The sequence below is a fragment of the Equus asinus genome, chromosome 10 (genome assembly GCF_041296235.1).
Source record: "Equus asinus isolate D_3611 breed Donkey chromosome 10, EquAss-T2T_v2, whole genome shotgun sequence".
NCBI classification, from domain to species: domain Eukaryota; kingdom Metazoa; phylum Chordata; class Mammalia; order Perissodactyla; family Equidae; genus Equus; species Equus asinus.
Genome location: NC_091799.1, coordinates 68,474,959 through 68,498,011, shown reverse-complemented (window position 1 = coordinate 68,498,011; position 23,053 = coordinate 68,474,959). Strand labels below are relative to the sequence as shown.

Here is a 23,053-nt window from a genome sequence, read left to right as displayed (position 1 = left end):
TCCCACCAGTGATTTGGCCAGTTGTCTCACAATGTTTATCAATAACCAGAGAGAGATTATCCTTAACATAGTACAGTTCCACTATATGCCAAAGCAAGTCATTCATACGAAGCCTTTGCTCAGTAAGGAGCACTTGTTCACCTGGACTCAAATTCACTCTCACCTGAAAGAGAAAGAATCACAATTAATCAGTCTCATCGCATAGTGTTTTATTGAGAAAACAGGGCCATTCACAAAGAGAGAGAGAGAAACATGGGCATGAAAACTTTTTCTATATTTATGAACTACACGTAGGAAAAAATTTCAGGTCCAAGCCTTGGTGGCCTAATGGTTAAGTTCAACACTCTCTACTTTGGCAGCCTGGGTTCAGTTCCTAGGCGTGGACCTACACCACTCATCTGTCAGTGGCGATGCTGTGGCAGCAACTCACACACAAAATAGAGGAAGATTGGCAACAGATGTTAGCTCAAGGCGAATCTTCCTCAGCAAAAAGAGGAAGATTGGCAAGAGATGTTAGTTCAGGGTGAATCTTCCTCAGCACAAAAGAAAAAAAAAGATTTCAGAGTGAGAATATTTAAGAAATGCTGGTAAAATTGGAGAAGATACCAACTCTTAGAAACAGCACATGATTTTATTTTAGTGAAATAATAGTAATCAAATGGATAGCTATTTTGTTCTCTTTTTTCCTCCACTGTTTTTCTCTCCAGTAATTGAATGCTTATATGTTTTCAAAGACTTTTTAAAATCTTACCCATAAGTTTCCTGATAGAAGTTCTATTATACAGTAGTCATTTTCCCCAGCTACAAGAAAAAGTAGTCCCTGTGGGTTGCTGGTTTGAAATTTTAACTGAAGAGTTAACTCAGAGAAAATTTCTATGATGTTAAGCTCCACATAGCTTTCACCATAAAAAGATGCTAGGGAAAAACTTTTTAAAAGAAGTTTAAGTTAATAAATTTATTACGTAATGACTATTTTACTTTATATTGTCATCTCCCTTCAGGGACTGACCCTCCAAAGAAAGCTGCCTTGCCCAAGACCACATCTGCTCCCTGAGGTGGCCCACAGATCCAACGTGGGGCCTAAAGGCTCAGTGTTCTCTCGCCCCAACTCAGGACGGCTCTGAGGAGTCAGTCCCTCTTCAGAACTCTCAAGAGGCATGGCTGAGGCTTCTGATGAAACTGAATTGCATCTCGACTTCTCCGTCTACCCAATAATGCTTCTTTCCTTAATTTCTACAGGGGTTAATCCCAAATTGCTGGTAGTAAACTGGTGTAACAGCGGAAGGGAACCCTTTAGCCAGTAGGAAATATCAAGCCATGAAAAATACAGGGCAAATAATAACTCTGAGGACAATGCAATTGGGTGTCTATTGCTAAGTTTGAATGAACCTTTGGGAAAAGATAAGGAAAACCTAGGAGAGATTAACTGACTATTACAAGCTAAGTGTGAAAGCCGGAGGGCTTCCCTGGTAGCATGTAAAGTCCTTCTCACCTCCTATAGCGAGAAGGCAGAGGAAGCTGAGACTCCACCCAGGAGTCAGAGTCATCAGCTCCAAATAAAGTTCAAGTCCCAACCAAGACAGGCTTGCTCTAAGAAGGATAAGGCCCTGGCTGGAAAAGAGTGGAACCCTGACATAGGAAAGAGGGGCATCTGGGTTGATGCATTCAAATATCGTAGGTCCCTAGACCCCTCTGAACCCTGCAGAAGGGGCCTATTTCTCTAGTAAGGCTGGCACGCCCCTTGCTTAGAGGATGCAGAGGTCTCTCCCCACAAGTAACAGGTGACCCCTGAAGATGTGTCTGCATCTCTCCTGCTGGCCGCTAGACAACAAACAAAGTTTAAGTCACCACGTAACCCGTTTAGGGACATGCTGAGCTTGATATGGGAGGAAAAGGATGAGACCCTACAGGAGCTGCAGGACCTACCCAGAAAGCACTGCCTGTAGCTGGGAGAACACACATGGGTCAAGGGGCCAAGAACATCAGGTTGAATAAGGGAGAGTTTATAGATTTGGAAGTCCTCTCCAGGGATATAGGATATAACACACTGGCAAAGACTCTCGGAAATGGTGTGAACTCCCTACTAAGGTGGCTCCTAGAAGCATAGAAAATGTACTGACCCACTCTTAAGTGAGGCAAACATGACACAATTGCTATGACAGATGGTGGAAGAAGAGATTAAAGGGATGGCAGTGGTACGTCTGGGATTAAGCATGAAGAGGACCAGAAGGCACAAGCAAGCTACATGAAAGGGTAGCCCAGACCGCCATGTCACCACCATTCTCGCACGAGCACCTTCCGCTCAGCTCACACCTATGGCTGCACGGAGGATCCCTTATTACCAGCTGATGGAGGAGCAAAACACCTGAGCTTGGTTCATGGTTGAATCAGCATCATCATATAGGTGCAAGCTACAAACGGACTCAAGCTTTAATACAGCTCCTCTTAGGCAAGAAAAACACTAGTGAGGGAAAATCCTCCCAGAGGATTTTGTGGTAAACCTCATCATCCGCTTTATATGGAGAGAGAAGTGGCCTGAGGTTAGCATATATAAAGGCTCACAGGTAGTGGCAAATGGCTCGGGCACATGGACAGGAGCCTAGAACGAAAAAGATTGAAAGAGCAAGGACAGGAAGTCTGGGACAGATGCATGAGTGTCACTATGAAGTGGGAAGATCTTTATACTGCATGTTGTCGACGAAAATAATCCATAACCAATATATAAATGAAAATTTGGGAGAGTTTATTCTGAGCTAAAATCTGAGGACCATGGCCTGGGGTGCAGAGAGTAGTTATATACCCCCAAAAAGGATGTTTCACATATGATCGAAATGTCCCTTTTACAATAGTAGCGAGACTGCTCTGTCAGCACAGCAATTGATGGGAACAGCAGGTAGGTCTGCTGTCTCAGTGAACACAGCAGGGTGGCAGTCTGTTGTCTCGAGCTGGGTGGTCACAGGTGAGATGGTGGTCAAAGGTGAGTGCAGCAATCAGTTCCTAGCCTAAGGAAAGATGCTTATCCTTAAGGAAATGCCAATGTGGGGAGAAGTTGCACCTTTATCTTAAGAGCCTTTGTTCTTGCCATAGGGAATGTCTAAAGCAGATATACAATGCATGCTCAACGGCCTCGGTCAGGCCCTTTTGGAGAAACAAGATCAGGCCGAATTAGGTTTACACCAAATGGCTTCCTCATATACTCCAATATATCCTATTGCTTGCCATTTCTATTTGTCAATGTTAATGTCTGCCAGAAAACAGCCACCACAGAACAGGCACCAAACAACCCAGCAGACAAAATGACTTGGTCAGTTGACATTAGCCAGCCTCTGTCAGCTGCCCCCTCTACTTTGGCACAAAGGGTGCATGATGAGGTAGCCATAGTGGCAAGAGTGGAGTCTGCGTGCACCCTACAGCATGGGCTCCCTCTGACCAAGGCTTTCCTGGCTGCCGCAGCTGCTGAATGCCCAACATGCCCCCCACAGAGTCCAACACCAAGTCCCCAGTATGTTCCCCTCCCTTGAAGAAACCAACTGTCCACTTGGTGGCAAATTGACTTCAATGAAACTCTTCCTCTTTGGAATGACCAGTGATTCATTTCGACAAACACAGACACATATTCTGGGTATATATTTGCCTCTCTTGCCTATAGGGCCTCAGCCAGCACCACTGTCTGAGAGCCTCTAACACAGGATGCCAAATGCATCACATCAGTCCAAGACACGTCCTTCACTCCAAAGGAGGTGTGGTAATGGGCCTAAGACTATGGGGTCCACCGGTCCTATCACCTACTACACCACTGCAACTGCAGGCCTGATAGAGTGTTGGAACAGCCTGATGAACAGTTGAATCACCAGCTCAGAAGCAATACCCTATCAGGGTGGGGTTCTGTCCTCCAGAACATAATACACACTTTAAATGAAAGATCTTTACACGGTCTTTAAATTAAAGATCTTTGTATAATTCCTACCATGTCTCCAGGAGGTATAATATATGGATCTGAGAACAAGGGATAGATTGGAAGTGGCCTTGCTCACCATCACTCTCAGTGACCCACTTGAGGTATTTGTGTTTCCATTCCCATAAACCATAAATCTATGGTTTCAAAGCCCTTAGTTTTCAAAGGGGAGAGCTTCCATCAGGGGACATGACAAGATTCCCTCTGTACCATAAGCTATAGCTGCTGCCTGAACATTTCAGTCTCCTTAGCAGACAGGAGTCATCCCCAACTTGGCAGGTAATTGTTACACAATGAGTCCACAGAGGCATATGTTGGGTGCCCATGTGGTCCCCTTGGATGCCTCTTGGTACTTCTTTGGCAGTAAATACAGAAGTGCAGTCACCCTGTCCTAAGAAGAGCGTGTTGACAAGAGCTCAGACCCCTCAGGAATGAAAGTCTGAATCACACCATCTGAGACCAGCAGAGACGTCAGTTGAGGGTAAAGGGATCTACAACGGAGAAGGAGGAACATGAAGATTATCACCCAGGCACTGTTCCCTGGATTTACATGAAGAAGAGGATCCGGGTGATGCAAGGGGTAGACTGTGGTAGAGTCCATGATGCACCACCCTTCAGGAATAAAGGGCTTTTTACACTGCTGATATGAATGCTGCTGGCAGATAGCCCCCAGCGTCCTCAGAACTCCCCTCAAGTTCAGCTGAGGTTTCCATTGAGACTACATTGCAGGTTGACTCCCCTCTCTTCGCAATCCAGCTCCCTTCTCTTTTCTTCCTTTCCCTTCCTCAAATGTTGATCCCAAAAACATTCCCAAATAAAGTTCCTGCATATTAATCACCATCTTAGAGTCTGCTTCCTGAGGAACTTGCAATGTCTGCATCTCCTCTTTGTTTCTACAACACTCTATGCATCACTTTATCCTAGCATTTATCATGTTGTATTGAAACGACTTGTTTATTCTTCTATCTTCTGCACTATTCCATGAGTTTCCTATGATCAGGGACCATATATCTCTTCTACTTTTGTCTCTCCAATACTTATCACAGTGCCTGGCACACTGTGTATAACAGATTCTGTTGGTGCCCCATTTAGATCCCCTGTAATAGGCATGTACACCCATCCTCCAGCTGATTAACCACATTATCGACAAATTCCAGTGAAGCTATACCCCCTGCCCTGGAGGGTTACCTATACAAAAACTGGGTTGAAAGGGATGTATGAAGTATGTAGAATTCAGTGTTGCCATTCATATTCCAGAGCTTTCTCTGGGATCAGGCTGAGATTAGATCAGCTGTAACAACATCTTTGCTTGGCTTCTTCCCCTGCCCTATCCTGCTTCCCTGACTTCCTTACTGTTCCTTGCTGGCAGTGCTCACTCAGTAATTCACTTGCACAGGAATCCCTGCCTAAGCCTCTCTCTAGAGAACTGAACCTAAGATAGGTAGGTAGCAAGCAAGCAAGCATTTATTGAACCAAACTAAACTAACCTAATAGACCCACATTTAACAGTTGAGTAAGTTCAGGCCTAGAGAAGCATAGGGACTTCTGTAGAGTCAACAGTTGGAAGCAGAGTAAGACAAAAACCAAGCATTCCCAACCACTAGTCCACTGCTTTTACCAAGAAAGGAAGCTGATTCAGAGATGAATAGGATCCCTATGGACTTTCTCAGATATGCGTAAGCACCCTTTTCTCTAGTTAAAAACAGCCATTAATAAGTAAACTCAAGAAAAGCAGAATGTAGAGATATGGTCATAAAGCTGAAACAAGCAATTACAAACCCGCTAGTTATCCATGTTGGTCCTCCTGGCCTTCCCATTACTGAATCCCCCCACTCCAATTTTGACAGACTTTGAGGTTGTATTGTTAAGTTTTCAAAACCAGGAAATGTTTTCTAAATCATAAACTCTACTGCTGAGAATGACTAAGTAACATTCATAAACAATATCCATATATTTTCCCACGTTTCACCTCTCTGGCACTAAATCAATTCCAGTCCCAGCTGGTGGCTAGAAATTTCCTTTGCCTCAGGGGAAAAACAAGGAAGCAAGTTTAAAACTTCTAGTCTGATAGCCTGAAGCCAGTTCTGTCCTCACATACCAGCAAATTGACCCCCACTTTTGTGGCCCCTAGTAAGTGCCTCAAAATAACAATAAAAAGCAAATAGAAGCACAAGTCAGACTTGTAGCTAGAAAAAGAAAGATCTCCACCTGCAGCAAGGGAAAGGGGGATTTCAGCATCATATGCATGTAGCAAAGCAAGTTGAACAAAGATCAGAGCAACTTCCTGGTTTTGTGTGCTTGCATGAAAGGTGAAACCGTTGGGTGGAAGCCACAGTTTGGCAGTAAGGTGGGTAAAATACATTTCATGGAAGGGAAGCATTTGTGTTTCTCTGTCATCTTCCCAGGAGAGTGATTATTTTATTCATTTTACCTACCTTAGAATTGGTTCCTATTCCTTCCTCCAAACTACATCTTTCTGAGTTTTTGTTTGATTTTGGTTTTGTGGGTTTTTTGAGTTTTTGACCACCTACTGTGTGCCAAGTACAACCAGGAGTTGGAGGTAGGGAATTAATAAGACAAAGGGCTTGCAATCCATCAGAGAAAGCTGCTCAGAAAGAAGAGACATCCAAATGATATTAGAAAGTTGGTACAACAGAAGCTTATCTGGGGCCCAGCAGGGGTAGGAGAGAAGGAGTAATCTACCTATTAAGCGTCTCTCCTTGGATATAAGTGTCCCATCCTATGTGCACTTACTCTATCCACAAACACACCAAGTGTTTGGTTCTGGGGATTCAATGGTGAATGAGATAGACTGCTAAGCAAGCAATTACAGTTGCTTGCTTATTAACTGAGAAATATTAACTGATGCACCTAGTCAAGGGGAGTGGAGTAAGGGTGATTCAAGGAAGATAATGGTTTCTAGGAAAAGTTGGTGAGGGATAGGGGAGAGGAAGAGGAGAGAAAAAAAGAGAAGAGAGATAAGAGAGAAAGAAAGAGTTAACTGCAAGGAACCACAGGTCCCTTCTGCCTGAGCACAGTGTGAGGAGTGGGCAGCCAAGGTAGAAGCTACAGAGGTTTGAAAGGACAGGTGGCAAAGGTAGAAGCTGCAGACGTGTGAAAGGCCAGGGGACAGTCAGAAGGCTAATGCCATTGTATTCATCTGAAAGGCCTTCCATAAACTTTCAATTTAAAGTGCGTGTGCGCACACACATGCTTGCAAATGCACACACCAGTGGCTGGCTACTCCTTTCAAGGCCCTTATCATAATCTCTAATTATCTTCTTTATTTGTTTTCCTTGTTATTATTCAGCCCCAATACCACACCACCCCCAAAAATGTGAGATTTTGACGTCAGGAGCTTTTGTGAGTCTTGATCACTGCTCAGTTCTCAGTGCCTGCAATAGTGCCCGGCACATGTAGGCACTGAATAAATGATGGCTTTGGAAGCCAAGTTGAAGAGTTCAGACTATCCAAAAAGGGCCATAAAGAGATCAAACAGAGAAATGACATGATCAGACGACAATTTAGAAAATGATTCTGGCTGAAATGCAGAGAATGGACTCAAAGGGATGGCCAGGGTGAAGGGAAGCAAAGAGGGAGAAGTGGGTGGGTTCAAGAGACATTTTAAAAGTAGGACTATCCGAGGAGGGAAAAGTGGAGGACAAAGGACAATCCAGATTAATTTCCAGATTTCTGGCTGGGTATCCACTTCCTGAGAGGTGCTCCCTGGAGGGAAGCTTTGGTTTCATTTGACTCTGTTTTGTGGGCGCATAGATGACAAGAAATTCTCAACAAACATTTGGGGAGCAAGTGGCTGACTGATCAACGGGATGCCCGTGGGCAGGGACCCATTCCACGGGGGGCCTTACAAACCATCCTAGGAAGGTTGAACCTTGTTCTGCAGACAGTGAAGAAGCATTAGTGGTTTTCAGTTGGAAAGAGACATATCAGTTCTGTGTTTTATAAAGACCAGTCTGGTAACTGTGCAAAGAAAGTATTTCAAAAAAGATTTCAGAACTGTTTGCTTTCACTGAAAATTGGAATTGCCTTTTCATAATGTAATATTTTTGGTAATTTTATATTGTGCCTTTTTATGTATTGTCTTTCTTCCAAATGTGTTCTACAGATGATATATCATAAGTGTAGAAGCTTATTTTTAAGATTAATGTAAAAAACAAAACTTCTCTGCTAAAGTATTTGCGTTATACAAAGTCCTAAGATGAAGTCTGGAGAAGAGGCCTAACATTATAAAACAGCTCCTACTCACTCTGTCTTACTCATGCTGTATCATTTGAGTGGAGTAACTTCACCTGGAAAGGAAAGCCACATTTTGCCGTACAAATCTATTCTTAAGAATCTCTACAGTGTTTTACTATGATATCAACAGTGCATACTTTATCAAACTGAAGTTGAACATTTATTCAAGAGATAAGTAACTTTATCCAGAGCACTCCGAGAAAGAAGAAAACTTACAAGTATGAAATAAGTCAGCACAAACATCCAACATGCCCTGGGAGGACCAACCTCCTTTATTCATTGAAAGCAAACTCCAACAGAGAAAGTTCTAAAAGTCTCCTATAAGGTTAGGCCTTCTTCTACTCACTGTTATACCTGGGAGCCCAGCCAGGCCCACTGGGCTTCTCTGGTCAGTCTCTGAGCATCCCTGGCTAGACACAGACTCCTAAGAATGAGCCATCTTTTATTTTTCCTTCAGGATGGAAGACTGTCTTATTTTCCTTCTGTGGGCTTAGCCATATATACTGCTAAAAATGGCTCATGTTATCCCTATTAGTAATCTCCAGCACCCTGCCACTGCCCATAGTAGTGATGATTTTCTTGGGGCTGAAGAACCCTGGACTGGATGGGTGGGAGTTGTGGCTCTGCCCCTAGCTATATGACAAGTCACTTACCCTGTGCCAGCTTCAATTTCTTCCCCTATAAAGTGAAAGGGTTAGATTAAATGATCTGTAAATTCCCTTCAGGCTCAAAATTTTATGATTCTAATTTGTCATCGTTGGCATCAGCACAGCTCTGCCCTTTAAATAGAGCTCTTTTAATTAGCGCACAGAGGAACTCGAAAGGTTTGAATTTCTTTACTAACATCAGGGTGGTGATTGCTAATAAACTTGGAGCTTTTAATTTATAAAAATCGCTCCAAGTGTCAAAAAGAGACTAGGAATTATCTCCCTGTAGAATGCCACTTACTCCTCTACTTTAAATTAGTTCTTATGTGTCACTTAAATGCTTCAAAGACTGTGGTTTCTAGCCAATTTCTGTAGCAGTTAAGATGGCTCTAGAATAATGAAAAATTAAGATCCTCAGTTAGGGAAAGCCCAGTTCTAAATATGATGACTCTAAGGATGTTTCTGCACAGTGTCTGGTCAGGAAACCTGCCCACATAAGGGTCACACTCAAATCTAGTCATTTTGACTGGCACTCACTTGCCAGGGCCAAGCAACATTATTCTATTCATGTATTAACCTGAAGACTGTTCACTCAAAAATTAAGATACAGAGAACAGAAGTTGAATATAGAGATGTGCCTTCATTCAACAAATGCTCCTTTCACTCTTCCAAATGCAAAAGGCACACTAAAGATGTCATGGTGCAAACAGACATGAATTAGAGCCCCTGCTTTCAAGGAAGTTACAATATAGAGAGGCATATAAAACATATACAGCACTAATTTTAGTAAAGGTGAATTAGAAGCTGGATCCAAAACTCTCTTTTCTGAAACTGTCTGACCCATAAGTCTTTGATGATGTGACCGGCTTAAGCAGCCACGTCTGATTTACGTGACCCCTCACCGTCCGACCCCATGTGTTTGGACCAGAGTCAGAGTTCTAGGTCTAAAGGGTGTGACCTTGGGGAATAAGAGTGTCAGAGTTAATCCTTTCTCAAACTATCAACCAGGAGATATTAAGAATGCAATGATTTTGTGGCAGTCACATGACACGTAAGTCATGTGGAGATGGTTCCTTAGTGAGCACCAGTCAAAGACCCATGTCCGCCAAAGTTATGGAGGAAGAGATACCATGAGTCAGCAGATAAGCAACTGCTTCTGTCTCAGTCTTTGCAGACGGAGATTGGCACCATGTGTCAGAGAAAATCTGATTAGAAGGGACAGTCAGAGCCATAGCCAGCAGCTGGCTATTGGCTTTCTTGTTCCCATGAAGCCCAGGTGTACTTCCTGAATTTTGTTTCCATGAGATTCTTTTGGGTTCTTTTGATAAATCCACACTTCACTACAGCTAGTATACAACTCTACGAATTCAGGTGTGCATAAATGACAATTTTCTATATTTTTCCAAAACTCAACTTGGTTTCTGTTTTGACCTCCCAATTTGCTGTGGGTGCAAAACTGTATCTCAGTCAACTGAGGTTTTCTCCCCTGCATCTTCCACCCCTAAGTTGTGTTGAAGTTCCATGGGACTTATGTAGTGCCAAGACAGAGATGGCTGGGAGAAAGAGTGTGGCAGTTATCAGCTCTTGATGCCCTATGAGACGTTCCTCCCCCCATGTGGTCTTTGGATGTCAGTCCACACAGACTCTATAGAGCCAGCCTCATTCCCACCTGAATGGCCCTGTCAGGTGCCAGCAACCTTTTCTGTTTCTCCCAAGCCACTTTGAATGTTCTCAGCCCACCCCTAGTGTAGCTACTCTCTGTGAGGCTGGGTAGGGCCTTGGCTGCCAAGACTAACCACACAGACATGTTCTCTCCTGGGGTCTTACTGTCTTTCTGGGGCCCATAAATCTAGATGTGGGGATTGTACTGCTTCCATGGGGCCCTGCCTTTCTTTAGGACCCACCAGTGTTATCACTCTGACAACTTCTCCTGGCTATCTGTCCCCAAACCCAGGAAGTCCGTTGCTGAGTGGTAAGAAGGGAGGGACACTGAAGAGACCAAGATGGAGTTTTAGCCACTCAGCAAAATAGGATATGAAATCATGAGTTTGATTGTTCAAAAATAAAGTTACCACTATTGCAAATCTGAGATATAGACTGGGATTTGCATTGGCCACGTTAAGGGGGCTATCTAGGAGTGCTAAGAATTCTCATGGAACCTGCCCTACTCCCAGACTAGTTTAAAGATGTTTCAATTTGAGCCAATTTCTCTGAGGCAATGGCTGTGACCTCAGCAAGAGTTGAAGTTCAAAAATGAGGCAGACTCTCAGAAGTCACTGCTAGTTTCAGAAATACCAGTAGTTAGAAGAATATCTCAGGATGCTTCAAGTCTCCTGGGAAGTCAACAGAACAAAGGAAGAAGGGGAAAACAAAGACTCGTTAGAGTTTCCTGCCGAGATTAAGAGCTCTGAGTTCTAGGAAGTTATCTAAGAGTCCAGGATCTCTTTAGGGCGTCTGTCAAGGATTCTGAATTTCTTAAAAAGCTGAACATCTTTGTAAAGGGAGCAGTGCAATTCCAGCTCTTTTAGGTGTCTGCTCCCATTTCCAATATGTGTGGGGGTGGGGGGACAGGGGGATGGCGGAGGGCTGCTTCCCAACACCAACAAACAATTCTCGGACACCAGCAGGATGGTGTCTCAAGAACTCAACTCAGTTCTGATACTATCTACCCAGAGTGGCATCAGTTTCCACAAGTAAACGGTTCAGTCCTACAAGACCGCCCCCACCTCCAACACACACACACTTATGCTTCAGATGCCAGTCTCAAGCCAGGCTGTTACCTGAACTTTGACCAGTTGGCGATAAATCAGAGGTTCTCACAACCTCCTTCTTGAGTTTAATTTATTTGCTTACAGCAGCTCACAGAACTCAGAGAAACATTTTAGTTACTAGATCACCAGTTTATTTCAAAGGATATAACTCAGGAATAGCCAGATGAAAGAGATGCACAGGGCAAGGAATGTGGGAAGGGGCAAGAAGCTGCTAGGCCCTCTCCAGGCACACCTCTCTCAGCACCTCCATGTGTTTACCAACCCAGAAGGTCCCTGAACCCCGTCCTTTGGGTTTTTATGGAGGCTTCATTACATAGGCACGATTGATTAAATCATTGGCCATTGGCAATTGATTCCAACCTCCAGCTCCCTCCCCTCTTCAGAGTCGGGTGTGTGGGACTGAAAGTTCTCAGCCTCTAATCACCTGGTTGGTTTCCCTGGCAACCAGCCCCCATCCTTAGGTGGGGTGCAAAAGTCACCTATTAACCTAACCAAAGGCACCTTTATGGCTCTTATCACCTAGGAAAATTCAAGGGTTTGGGGAGCTCTGAGCCAGGAACTGTGGGTGGTGATCAAATATATATTTCTTGTAAGTCACAATATCACAGCAGCTGAATCAACTACCTCCAGCAACCAGGAGGTCCCTTGTTACCCTGCAAGACCCACAAAGCTTGTGCCAGACTGACAGGAGTACAGTGGCCTGGAGCACATGCAGCATCTTCCATCTGGGCCAGAGGAGAGCTCTATCTAGCCCCAGTGCAACTATTTCAAGACGGCTACTCAGAGTGGAAAAGGGGAAGTGTTCTCCAAGTCTGAAAGTGCAAATGTCTTCTGCTGTCCCTTGACTCATAGGAAGATATACACTTGATGGGAGAGTCTACCCCGAAAGAGAACCCTCCCCTAATACTTTTGAAGCCGGGGTGTATTTGGTGGGGGAGCGGAGGGGACTTGCGAACCAGAGGAGGATTGGAGTGGGGCCAGTATGACTCTGCAGGAGCCTAAGGTCTTTCAGTCCCCTTTCCCCTAGTAGGTCAAAGAGCCCCCAAGGCCCAAATAATAACTGTAAGGAAGGGAGGGAAGAAGAATACAGCTAATGAGCAGTTTAGGTCACAGCCCGTCATTCAGGGAGGTAGCTGTTCACACAGGCTTTGTAACTCCTATTGGGTGAGTGGTGAGAGGTTCAAATCCCAGCTCCCCCATTCAGCAAGGCAGGTCACTTAACCTTTGTGCCTCAGTTTTATTACCTGAAAAATGGACATGGTATAGTACCTACCTCCATAGGGATGTTGTAAAGTTAAATGAGATCATCCCTGTAATGCACTTGGCACACGATGGTTGGCAGCATTTTGGACTGCTAACTATTCCTGTTGCCGTTAAGCAAAGGAGCTATCCCTTCCTTGAAGAATGCTGTTCAAAGATTCGCAAAGACCAAGAGGAAAAGGAAATAGCTGGGTATGGAGGGAGGCAGAGATTTGTTTCTCTTAAAAAAATATTACTCTACCACACTAGTTTGTTTGCAAGGAAGAGCACCTCACTAAAACGGCCTTAACTAGAACAAAAGGCCACATGTGATGAACGTGAGGAGAGGAAGAGCCCTTTTTGGTATTTGAGCTGGACTTTGAAGAATGAATCAACGGAGGTGGTGTAAGAGCCCAGGAGGAAAAAGGACACAAAGCCCTGGTGCTTCCAGCTCTGTTCTTTCCTCCTCTGGAGGCAACTGCTGTTCCAGGGATAAGAGGAAAAAGAAAGAGCTCTGAGAAGGAGGAGGGTGGTGTCTCAGAATGTCAGGAGTCTGTGTAACTTCTCAAGTTGTTCAGTTTATCCCCATCAAGAACACGTGGGCTTTTCCCCACCAGCAGCACCCTCACTCTGTGTCTAGTTCTCCACCCCTTTCTTGAGTAATGAGTGTCCTAGGAATTGTGAGGAAACAAATTGGGGGCCGAGTGAGGACCTCACTTCATCATGTCATTGGTGATTCAAAGTCCTCTCTTGACACAAACAGAGTGAACTGGGTCTGAGAGCACAGGCACTGGGCAGGTCCTCTCAGGTGGAGGCTGGGAGGTCCAAGGACAGGCTCAGCTCCATGCAGCTCCTCTATCCTTGGCCAGCCTCCCCACCCCACCCCCACCTGGTGGTCCCCCCTCTTTTTTTCTCTCTCATCCCCATCTTTCCAGTCTAAGATAATCTCTCAGTCTGGAGAGGAATCTCCTCTCTCCGCTCTGCTTTGGGCTCTGCAGAGGGAGGCAGGAGGGGGAAGAGGACAGAGCCTGCCCATCACCGTAGCTTTTGTGTTCCAAAAAGCCAACACCCTTATGGGAATGGCATTCACAGGCACAAAAATAACTGCCTCCTTGAACGGCAAATGAAACGGTGCCCACAAAGACAGAAACTGTAAATTAGTATCTCAAACTATTCCTTCAGCCACCCTGGTAATAGGACAATATTGTGGGTCAGGCTGATGGCCTATCTTACACCTACTTCTAGAATCTAGACCTCAGCTCAGAGATTTGGAATTTAGGAGCATCCTGAACCTTGATTTCAGTTTATCCAGGGATTGGTCATGGGACCTAAATTCACTGGAAGTCTGGCTTATAGTCAAAGAGAGAGAAGGACCAGGAAAGTGCAGGTCTCTGAAGTTAAAAGAGGGAAGAGTTTCAAGGAACGAGTGTGCCTGGGAAGAGCTTGTTGGCTCCAGCGTGAGAATGGGCTCTGGGAATGCCGGCAGAACGGTTCCTGCAGGCAGTGTGGACAGGAGTCAGTTGGCAAAGGGTTAATAAAGGAACGGGGGATGACCCGAAAGCTTAAGGTGTGATACACACATGAGGAATTTAGCTTCAAAAGACGTTCGTGTTATCATGTCTTATTTTGCTGTCAGCGACAAATAGTTTAACATTGAAGGAATGTAAAAAATTTTGAAATCACATACGTTGTTGTAATTGTGAGGGTCAAACCACCATCTGCACTGCAAACCTTATATTAAAAAAAAATGAGAAGGCTGGGCTAGCTGGTCTCTGAGGTCCCTGCCAGCTCTGAGATTCCACAATGCCTTGGACAAACGAACTTGTACAGAGGCCTTTCAGTAACAGAGCAACAAAGGCGGCTCTTGTCTGCAGCCACAATGGGAAGTCTTGTAACCTTCCCACACTGGTAAACCCTTCACTTTGACTGCCTCGTCTCCTGCTTTGTGCTCAGAACAGAGTCTTCTTCAGGCCATGGGCTTTGACGTGAGCCACCCACCAAGTGATGAGGGGTCCACACAGCCAGCTCTGAGTGGTAAGCTGCTCCCCACAAGCCCACCCACAGGACCCGCATGGAGTCACACCCGACACGGAAGCCCTGTGCTGAGCCCCAAAGCTCCAGGGTAGTTTGTGGCCATTTAATGTGTTCACAGGACGCCTGTGGACTTCTCAGCAACTAGAAACTCAGAGATTGCCACCGCCACCCTTCCCCGCTGACAGCCCCTGGGGCTCAGACACAATACCAACAGGCACCAAGCCTCGTTAGGGGAGGACACGTTTCTGCCAAACTTGCATTTCTAACACAAAGCCACGTTCTAGTAACCCTAGTTAAAGAAATACGAGAAGCCACAAGAAACTATTTTTGGCTATCTTAGAACAGAAAATTGATTTTAAATTGTTGAACTCTGCTTTCCAAAGAACCATTCACTGCTGCATTTGGCATCCGCCTTACGCAATTTACACATGCGACTCAGTCTTACCTTTGCCCCACAACTGGGTGAGACTTGAAAAAAATGTAGGCTGAAAGACCCCACGGCCACGTGGCTCCTCCTCATCAAGAGCAGCGAGGATTTTCAAGTCAGAAGTAAAGAGCATCACCAGCTTTTCCACAGCCCCTTCTTGGCCCACTCCCTCATGATCCTGTGTCTCTGGTGCCATCTGCAGGAAGTAGGAACAGCCAAGCATTTTATATCTTCATACGGTATTAGTTCATCGTAATGTAGTAGTGGCAATTGACCATGGAGGAGAGGACAAATGAGCAGCCTCAGAGAGGCACCAAGAGAACCAGGGAAGTCTAGTTTCATGGAGGCTGAGGGATACAGGAGAATTCATCAGGAATGCTCAAGAATGCTAAAGGCATCAAGAGAGTTCAAGTAAGATAAAGATGAAAATCGTCCAGTGGTTTTGGCCACTTGGATAAAGCTAACCTTGATGACAGTGGCTCTAATAACTCAGCAGGAAACAGAAATTATACTGCGCTGAATGAATGGGACACAAAGAAGAGGAGACATCATGTGCAGATGGTGCTTCAAAGAGTTTAGGTAGAGTAGGAATGAAGGTAGACTGCGTGGCGAGGGAACATAATATCAGGAAAGGGATTTTTAGGATTGCAACTTGCTTTCAGATGGGGAAAAATAGAGAAGGAGAGATGGGCGATTACAGGAGAGAGAGGCGATGCTAGAAGCGGGTCCTGGAAGAGGCAGGAGAGAACAGGGTCCAGACACAAGAGGAGATTTGTCCTGAACAAGAGGAGAGGAAAGGTGGATGAACTTAGGCATGTGTCAAGTTTATAAGGCAAAGCGCAGGGAGCCTCAATTTTCTCTGTGAAATGGGATGAAAGGTGTCTGCTAAGTATAGGTGGGTTCAACATGGGCCTAAAGATTTGGAATTATTCTTGGTCTAATTGTCCTTCCCTTCCCTTTGGTTATGTAAAATTGTTTATAAGCAGGTTGCCCATTACTCCTGGTGTGTCCAAGACAGTCCTGGTTTATGCCTATTGTCCTGGTATAATTATTCGTAGTATCCGTTCACTCTCAACAATGTCCCAGTTGGAGCAATAAATTGTATGGTGACTGTATATTATATATTTATAGAGAGACAGATTGGTGTTTCTTCAACCTACTCAATTGTGTCATGTTCTCCTGCAGTGCAGACCACTGCATCAGACACAGAGGAGGCAAAGTATAGTATTGACCCAGGGTTGGGATTTTTCTAGTTAGGTGAAGTGGAAGACTAGGATTCAAGAGATTTGAAAGCTTTGATAATTGGGTAGCATAGGGACAATGACCTCTATCAGTGCTGCTTCTGGGATACACAGGTAAGAAGACAAGAATAGGTTGCAATTTTAGGCATCTCTCAGAGGAAAGCCAACATCCTCCCAATGCCCTGCAAGGTCACGTGACCTGTGTCCACCTCCAACCCTCTACCACCTTCCTCTTGCTTACTCCTCTGTGGAAAAAAAACGACAGCCTCAGAATTTACCATGAGGTCTGCACTGCAGGAAGGAGGGAAGGAAGTGTCTAGAAGTTGGGTGAACACCACAGCCCAGATCCTTAACATGTCAAAATGACAGCCTCTCTTTTACATACCCCACATATCCTAAGACATGCCCCCTCAGCGCCTGAGAACTGCCTTATGCATCGGGAGGGGTGTGGACTTTGTGATACATTGATGGGGGTGGAGGGACCTTGTGATAGGCCAGGGAGGGGACATCTAGGGATTACTAGAGAATGAGAAATACTGTAGTCCTGCATTAGCAAACTTCAAAAGGCCATATGGAAGGAGTGGCAATTATATACTTTTTAAAGAGATTGCAATGCTTCTTAGTCAAATGATAGCAACCTATCATTTTACTAGACTTTACTTCCTTTCTCTAAATAACAGTTTGTGAAACTGGAAGTTCTGAGGGTCACAAGACACCAAATATGAGTCATAAGGAAAGGTCAGCCCCAGACTAACTGACCACCCTGTGTGCATTCCCTCCTCAGGGTCTTGACACTTGCGGTTTCCTCTCCTATGCTGCTCCTCTCTCACTGCCTGCAGGTCTCTGCTTAAACATCCTCTAATTGGCGAGGACTTCCACAGTCACCTACGGGAAATAACACCTCCCTCCCACTTAATCTATTTTATTTTTCTCCATAGGATTTGTCTCTACTTGATGTATATGCGTCCTTATTTATTGCCTGCCTTCCCGTGCTATGTGGGAACTCCATGTGACGGGGACTTGGTGTGGACATCGCAGTAACCCCAGTGCCAATAAGAGTGCTTGGGCCATAGTAGGTTTTCAGTTACTATTTGTTGAATGAATGAATAAATGAATAAGTGGTTTCTTTTTTTTTTTTTAAAGATTGGCACCTGAGCTAACCTCTGTTGCCCATCTTTTTCTTTTTTTTTTCCTTCTTCTCCCCAAAGGCCCCCACTACATAGTTGTATATTCTAGTTGTAGATCCTTCTGGTTGTGCTATGTGGGATGCTGCCTCAGCACGGTTTGTTGAGCCGTGCCATGTCTATGGCCACAATCTGAACTGGTGAAACCCTGGGCAACTGAAGCGAAGCGTGCAAACTTAAACACTTGGCCCCAGGGCTGGCCCCGAATGAGTAGTTTCTAAGCGTATTATGCAGTGTCTGTTTTCATGGAATTTTAAGAAGTCCTCATGATCAAATTGGGGATATATTCTAAGAGAGTAACTAAATCTTGATTCCTACGATACGAGTACGTGAGTTGGCTCTTTCTTCCTCAGGAAAATCTGTTGGGCAGGGAAGCTATGCTCAGTTTCTGAGATCAAAGACCTAAAAGGTATATTAATATTTTAAAACCAGAACAAAGACAAAACACCCTGTGGAACAGGCAATATTGTGGAACCACATTGCAGATGAAGAAATTGATGCTGGGATGTGGAACAGTATTTACTCAAGATCGTCCAGCTGAGGAATCTCCATCCTAGGATTCAAGTCCCCTGACTCCAAATTCCACCTTGTTTCTATGGCCCAATGTGCCTCCCTTCCTGTAACAGAGAGAAAGGACATCTTTTGGGAAGAGTATCTCTTTTCGCTTTCTCCACCTCCCCACCTCGGAAACCCCTTTTGGTAGAGTCTCACCTGGCTTCCTCATCCCTGCTCCTCTGTTCTTATCATGGTCATCAGGGTCACCCATCCCTACATCCAGTGGCACATCTCCCTTCTCATCTTGCCCTACCTTCAGTGGCATTCAGGTCGACTCCATCCTCCTTGAAACCCTTCGTTTCTTGACTTCCCTGAGGCACAGGCTCCTGGGTAGCCTCCTCCTTCAGTGAGCACACCTGTGCCGCCTCCTTTGTTGGCTCCTTGTGTTCTAAGCAGTCTCCATGTGCTGCAGTGCCTCAGAGCTCAGCCCTGCCTCCTCTGTTCTCCATCTACAAACTCTTTCATCCCATGGTTTTCCCATCTCATGGTTTCCACATGGTACTATGTGGAAATTACTCCCAAAATCATACCTCTCCTCCCCCCTGGGTTTCAGCCTTATTTGTTTTTCCAAAAGTCTCGTTATGGACTGAATGTTTGTGTCCCCCCAAAATTCATATGTTGAAATCCTAACCCCCAACATGATGGTATTAGGAGGTGGGGTCTTTGGGAGGTGGTTAGGCCGTGAGGGTGGAGCCCTCAGAAATGGGTCTAGTGCTGGTATTAAGGAGACATGAGAGCTTGTCCTCCTCTCTCTTCCATGTGAGGATACAGTGAGGAGACAGCTGTCTGCAAACCAGAAAGTGAGCTCTCACCAGACCCTGGATCTGCCAGCACCCTGATCTTAGACTTCCCAGCTTCTGGAACCATGAGAAATAAATGTTTGTTATTTCAACCACCCAGTCTATGCTATTTTCTTATAGCAGCCTGAGCTGACTAAGACAAGCCTACTCGCCATCTTCTCTTGGATGTCTAATAGACATCTCAAAATAACACCCCAGGGCCCAAAATTAAGGCTCAGAATGCTCTTTCCCCCAAATCCCAAAGTGCCTTCCCCACCAAAGTGCTGTGTGGGGAAGTCGCCTCTCCCTCTTCATCACTCCCATACAGCTTATATTTTCCTCTACTTTTGTTACCAAGCCAGGTTCATTTTACCATTGCACAAGATGCCCATCACCAAGACAATGAGTTTGCAGCAGAGAAAGGGTTTATTCACAAGGCAGCCAGGCGAGGAGATGGGAGAACAAATCTCAGATCTGCCTCCCTGAAAATGAGGATTAGGAACACTTATGAGGAGAAGGGCAGGGTGGTATGAAGTATGGTGGCATTAACATGATCTGAGGGTGGAGATTTTAGCCCCCTGACATCAGGAGGTCACCTATCAGACACCTGTGCAGGCCCGCTTGGAACCAGACAGAGGTCGACTCTTAGTTCCTGAAAAACAGCTCAAGCATCAGTTACTATGGTGACCCAGGAATCAGGGATGTTATCTATGCAGAAGCTAGTGAGAGGCAGGTAATATATTGCCCGAGCAGCACAGCTGACAATGGGCGAGTGAATAACTAAAGGCTACAATTAACAACTGCCCAAAAAACTTTAGTTACTAGCTACCTAATCATTAGCGGCTAACTGTCCACTGGTTTCACAGCCCTGCTGTGTCCTGATGATTTGAGTGCCTATGTCTTTATTAATTATACAATTATGTCTGATATTCTAGATAGCCTCATGGCACCTTACATGTTGTAGGTGCTTCACAAATCTTTGTTTCCATTTTCTCTATGGCTCACTCATTCATTTATTCAATGATTGTTAGACTCATTGAATGTTCAATGAGTGGAATATTCAAAGTTGACTTCAAAGGAGAATTTCAAGGTGGATTAGTTTTTAGCCTTGAGCTCTGCTCTGTGGGAGGGTCTGTTCCGGGTGTCTAGACACAGCATGGAGGTCGGATGTTAGAGACAAGGCTAGTTTAATGGGAAATCAGTTCAGGCAATAAGCTAGGCTACATCTTCCCAAACATGTCTCTTGGATAGATAATGAGAATAATAATAGCAATAATAACAACAACAAAACTAGTATTTTAAGAGTGTTTACTTTTCGCCGGGCATTGTTATAAGTACTTTATTCATTTAATCCATGTGATAACTTTATGAGATAAAGACTATTAGTATCCCCGTTTTATTGATTTCATGGTGCCTGAAATTCTGCTGTTAGAAATTCATCTACTAGATTTAAAGCACACCCTCTTTCAAGCAATTCTCTCATTTTAAATGTGCATCCTTCAGCCTGATAATGGGCTGAAGTATTCCAGATGAAAATAAAGTGTAGTGTAAATTAATTGACAAAATATCTCACCTCCTAGTAGTCTGCACTCTTTGGCGGAGCTAGAGGAGGAGGCTCTGAAGAGAGGGCACAGACAGGTGCAGAGGGAGAAGGCAGGATGTACACCTGTATCATATCAGACTGGAAGCCTATCTGGAGTTTAACTGGGAAAGGATGGCAGATGTTGGTCGGAGCAATTTTTGTGTCTTTTGATGCAGTTGTCTATTGACCCCAGGCTAAGTAAGAGTTTGGGAAAAGAGAATTGAGCCTTAGAACAATGGAGTGACAGATGCCTAGACCCAACACTCCATACACAAATGGTTGTCAGTCAAGGGTGATTTTCCCCCCAAGGATATTTGGCAACATTGGGGGACATTTTATGTCGTGACTGGGGGTAGAGAATAAGGAGTCAGGGGCTATTGGCATTTAGTGGTTAGAGGCCAAATATGCTGCTACACATGCTACAGTGCAAAGGGCAGCCCCGTCCCAAAAAGATTATCTGGTCCAAAATATCAAGAGTGCTGATGTTGAGAAACCCTGCAATACATATGGAGCTGCATCTGTATGAATAGCAATCATCACTGGGCTTCTGGGTAGTGATGACTGCACAGGGGTGCCCTCCAGTGGCCAGTGTGAATCATGAGCCTAAATCCCAATGAGTGTCTCTGGGTCTCAATCCCTTCCCTACTGTCTGCTTAGCTTTTCGTGGAAGAGCTAGAAGGGATGTCCTATTCTTTACAGGTGCTGTCCCCTCCCCCATGCACACAAATTTATGTGAAAGAATGGAACAGGAGCCTTCTCCCCTCATGATGAAACCTCTCCTATCTTCCACTCTGTTAACTTTATGGAAACAACTCTGTGTGGCAAGAGGAGGGTACACAGTTTCTTTCCCTGAAGAAAGATCATGAGACCCAGGGAACTCTTTCTCTTTTGTGCCAACTAAACACACTTAAACTTGTGTTTTCTCTTTCTTGGCTCTTTCAGCTTCCTTTCATCTACCTTTTCATCTACCAAGTCAGTGTAGCGACTTCTACTCCTGTAACTAGGGGAGTGGTAGCTTCTCTGCTCTCCTGGGAATAATAACGAGCTCAGCAACAATAACAAAACCCTTCAGGTGTCAATGAAACCCATGACCCTCCTTACTTGTGCATAAATCTCCGTGACACCCAATTGAAACTGATCCTCCATTCTCAAAACAATGAAGAGACATTATTAAAGATTTTCTTTCTTATTCCTATGGTTTTTAAGCTCTTAGATAATTGCTTTGACCCCTATGTGGGGTCTGTATAAAATGCAGAAATTATTGGGAAAGTGTAAGCCTGAGGCTCATTCTAGATTCTTCCCCTGACTGATGTGTGAAGCAATTTGCCCTCCCAGACCCCGGACCATGTGCGCACGTGCCAAGCTAGACCTCTGCTGACTTTTAACCAGAGCCCTCAGCCTGGTTGAGTGAGGGGAGGTGCAGAGCTCTAAGTCTCTAAGAAGCTGATGCTTTGGGCCAAGTGACTAATAAAAACCCATGAAACAGATACTGGACTGTCCAGCCGCAGCCCTTGGCTTTCCATCTCTCCTATCAGCTGCCTCACTATCACACTGGGGGATGTGAGGAGGTTAGTGAACGGTTTGCCAGCCTGTGGGAAGCTCTGACTCCATCTACTTAGAATGCTTCAAAGATTTTATGTTCAGAGTTAGCCTTGAAAAATAATGACCAAAGTGTTTCAATCATCCCACCAGTAACTTGACCACTGACACTTCAGAGGAAACCAGAAAATTCAGCACTATTGACTACCTTGTGAAGTATAAATCATTGTGCCTTGTTGAAACTGTATGTGTAGGAGGAAGAAGGTCACGCTATGCTTAGTTTCAAAGCATTTACCTATTTTCTCAGTTAAAATATGTTGCCCCAACATCAACTCATGATGAATCTCTGATTCTAAGAATGAACTCACCCTTCCCATGAGAATGTTCTGAGAAACCGTCAACCATGCTCTATAGCATCAGTGCATGTGTCCAAGTTTTTTTCTCATGGCAACAGGTAGCAAGAAACATCTCAAGTGCTCCAGGGGTCAAAGGCTAATAAAGAAGAATTTGGATAGTCATCTTAAAAGATAATAAGCCTAATCAATAATTTTGATCATTGAAAAAGTAATTTCTCTAATTTCTAAGGAACAAAGCTTCTGAAAGGGTTGACGTTAGATTCAGGATCTTGGAATGGGATGTGCCACTTGAGGGCGCCATTAGGTTTGAAGAAAAGAGCTTTCTGCTACTTTAAAGTGCCATCTTTGGACCCAGACTATGTTCACCAAGTTCTATGAAATAAGACTGAGTTAGGCCTCACTTCTAGGAAAGGCAAGGGAAGCAGTAATCTAGTCTCTTTAAACTCAAATGAGATTAACCAAGATTCAGTTGACAAGTTCTAAATTC

The 23,053-nt window shown here is 44.6% G+C and overlaps 1 long non-coding RNA gene across 3 annotated transcripts; it reads left to right on the top strand.

The window, feature by feature from the left end:
* Positions 1-14,784: 14,784 nt before the first annotated feature.
* Positions 14,785-19,204, top strand: LOC123286070 (uncharacterized). 3 transcript variants are annotated; one of them, XR_006528290.2, is made up of 3 exons: positions 14,785-14,903; positions 17,510-17,643; positions 19,082-19,204. It is a non-coding gene; the product is annotated as an uncharacterized lncRNA (long non-coding RNA). The 3 variants fall into 3 exon arrangements; XR_011506474.1 differs by having other exon boundaries at positions 19,075-19,202; XR_011506475.1 differs by lacking the exon at positions 19,082-19,204 and adding an exon at positions 18,188-19,068.
* Positions 19,205-23,053: the final 3,849 nt, after the last annotated feature.